At 52.8% G+C, this 3,442-nt stretch overlaps 1 pseudogene; it reads left to right on the top strand.

Moving 5' to 3' along the window:
• The first annotated feature begins 491 nt into the window (after positions 1-491).
• Positions 492-2,323, top strand: LOC144123641 (putative ATP-dependent RNA helicase DDX5 pseudogene; annotated as a pseudogene).
• Positions 2,324-3,442: the final 1,119 nt, after the last annotated feature.

The following is a 3,442-nucleotide window of genomic DNA, read 5'->3' as shown; positions in this document are numbered from 1 at the left end:
TACCAACTCGAACGGCAGCTCATGCCGAGCGTTTAACAATGCCGTAGCCTATTTTTGCCAAATTTTAAGCCCGTATGTCAATTATAACACATTTTTTCTGCGTTGCTGCGTTGTGGAAATCGCAGACGGGCACACAGCCGGTGTTCGGCATCCTTTGCGATACACGCACACATCCAACCAGTTGGAACGCGTGAAATGAACGACGAAAACTACGCTCACTGACGACGATGATGATGATAATGATGACTTAACCTCGGCTGCCTTCGTTGTCTGCCGGCTGTTGATTGTCGACAACCAGCGCCGCACCGCGGTAGCCCCTGGCAGCGTGCAAGGCTCTGCCGCAAGTTACGGCGAAGCTTCATGAGCAGTAAAAGTATTGAAGAAACATAGAATTACTTTTTTTTCTGCCTGTCCGCAATGCGGTGTGATCTCAACTTCTGGAGCAGCCCGTGTAAGTGTGAGACCTCGTGGAAGTAAGGGAAGAAGTGAGAAAAAGGAAGCAGTGAAGAAGCCAGCGCACCTCGCTCCAGCACAGAAAGCTCGTCGAGGCCAAGATGTTGGGCCACCAAGACCTCGACGCAGCACTCCCAGCGCTTAACGCCGCGCTCAACGCCCTAAACCAGGATGGAGGAGCCCAGCCGAACGCAGGACTCAGCGCATTCAACACTGGCTTGGTCGCGATGCCGTTCGGGGTGCTCGGAATTGGATCCAGGTTTCAACAAGGCCCGAACTTCGTTACTGGACTCAACGGGCCGCATGAAGGAGTTATTAGTGGTCCACCCGTGACCTTAACGGGCGCTCCTTTAAATGACCTCTACTTTGGCAAAGCTAGAGACCGAAAGCTGCAGCCTCCAAATTGGAAACGGATTCAGATGCCACGCATAAAGAAGTGCATATATCAAGAGCATTTGAATACGGCCCAGCGTTCACCCAACGAAGTGGACGCCTACCGTAAGGCCAATGGCATTGCTGTAGGAGGACGTGAAGTGCCGAAGCCCCTTCCGAACATGGCCGAAACCAGCCTCCCCGAAGACCTGATGGCAGCCCTCCAGGCAATGAACTACAGCTCGCTCAGCCGACTCGAATCGCAGTGCTGGCCAGTGGCCCTCAGCGGAAGGGACCTTCTCGCCATTGTCGAGGAGGAACCTGAGGGAAAGACTCACGGCTACCTGCTCCCTGCCATCGCTCACATTCGACATCAGGAGCCCCTTAAGCACCGTGACGGACCTATAGTCCTCGTGTTGGCAGCTACCCGTGAGTCGGCTCAAGAGATTGAGCAGGCCGTTCTTGACTTTGCGAATCACACGAGCCTTCGAGTCATGTGTCTCTCATCGGGCGTCCCGAAAAGACCACAACTCGAGCAGCTAAAGAAAGGTGCAGAGATCTGCGTCGCAACTATCGGCCGCCTTGTGGCCTTCATGGAGGACAGGGACGTGAACCTGCGCCGTTGCTCCTACCTGGTGGTCGACGGTGCGGACCGCATGGTGGCGATAGGCCTCGAGCAGCAGCTTCGCACCATTGCGAAAAACATCCGGCCCGATCGTCAGACTCTCATGTGGACCTCCTCGCCGTCAATGGACATGGAGCGCCTCGCCGAAGAAATTCTCACAGACCAAGTCACGGTCACAATCGGGGCGTCCCAGGCATGTAAGAACGAGCGTGTCGAGCAGGTCGTCTTGGTCTTCAAGGACGACGAGAAAGAAAATGCACTCGTTGGCCTCCTTCAAGACATACTTCTCGCGGAAGACGACCAGGTCATCGTGTTTGTCGAAATGCAGCAGACAGTGGATTACCTCGTGCAAAAGATGCAGGACCAGAACTGGTCTGCCATCGGCATTCACGGGAGAAAGGGAGATATGGAGCGCAAGTGGACATTGAAGTTGTTCGAGCTACGCAGTGTGTCCATTCTGGTGACTACCGACGTGGCGGCGCGTAGTCTAAAGTCGGACGGCGTGCGATTTGTGGTTAACTACGACCGCCCCTCAACACCAGGCAACTACGCTTGGCGAGTGAAGCACGCCGCTCGCACCGGCGGAACAGGCAGAGCCTACACTTTCCTGGAGCCATCCGATACCTGGCATGCCAGACAGATGATTTCTATCCTCCGGGAGACGAAGCAGGGCATTCCGCGCGAGGTCTACAAAATTTCCAAGAAGAAGGCGCCATCGAGAATTCGCGACATTACGTCAGGTGCCAGTGATCTTTAGGTCTACTGGCTGCTTGAACAACCAACACACTGTGGTGGTTATAAATTGTTATGTGATTTAGCTGTCCGTTGCAAGAGGACAGTTACGTGTCTCATTGAACTTTACATTAATAATTGACGTCATCGTTAAACCTCACCTGAACGATAACTGCGAAATAAAATTTGAAATGTGAAAGTATTCGATTTTTTAGCGGCATAATATGTTTCTACACAACCATTAGTCTCTCTGGTTGGCAGTTAAGATCCATGCCCGGACGAGAGACGGGAACGGCAACAGCAGTGTGGAAGCAAATAAGGAGGATTCCATTCGCTTTAGTAGACACACAGCACTGTCGGCATGTCGGAATGCATTCCTGCAGCAGATAAAAACTTTTCGCATTTGTAACCGCAAAGTGATCTGTGACTATATGAGGAGATACTCCGGCAATACAAGTACATCCATGAACGGGAGCTCCGCAGTCGCGGGAAACTGCTCATTCATCAGGCAGTTAGCGCGATAGGCACACCCAAATACCCTTTCGCTCCCCTCATCCCCCTCGCCATTTGTAGGGTATTGCCAACGGGGCCTTACCTAGAACCTCCTTGCCTTTCAGTTTTCCTGTCTCTCTCTCTCTTGTCTTTTGAGAAGCTGGCTGTAAATATTGCTTTTAATACATGCCGGACATCCTCATGCAATGGTCACATTGTTTACAGCGTAACATCCCCCCCCCCCCTTTTAAGCAGTATCGTTACCTCACAGCCCTGCTTTTACCTTATTCTGCAGGCGGTCGTTTGATGAGTTGTGCATTGCGGACCGCCGCTATACATACCACCGATAATATTGTAATTGCTGTAATGCACATAAAAAGGCGTCAGTCTAGCTTCATGCCCTGAACTGGCAGGTTTTGAAAATTTCACGATAAAATAACGCCTCAAAACAAAAAGAAAGGAGCTCCCTAAATGTGTCGCCTCGGTTCAGCCTGTACTCACGCTGGCACTCCTTCTCACAGTCCTCGCGGTTCTCGAAGTTGTTGGCGTTCTCGGCGCAGCCCAGCCAGAAGAACTCCTGGCACTGGCGGGCGCTGGCGTTGTAGAAGAAGCGGCCGTGCAGCTTGCCGCAAGAGCCCTTCTCCAGGGGCTGCAGGCACTCGGGCTCCAGGGCAGCGCACGCTGCGAACGCCGCCGGTGAACACTGTCACAAATAGCATTGGACTCGAGGGCGTTGGGCAAGCGCAAACTTTCGTAGTATCACATCAG

Source organism: Amblyomma americanum, chromosome 3 (genome assembly GCF_052857255.1).
Source record: "Amblyomma americanum isolate KBUSLIRL-KWMA chromosome 3, ASM5285725v1, whole genome shotgun sequence".
In the NCBI taxonomy this organism is placed as follows: Eukaryota; Metazoa; Arthropoda; class Arachnida; order Ixodida; family Ixodidae; genus Amblyomma; species Amblyomma americanum.
Note: the sequence above shows the minus strand (reverse complement) of the source record. Positions and strands in the feature narration are given on the sequence as shown.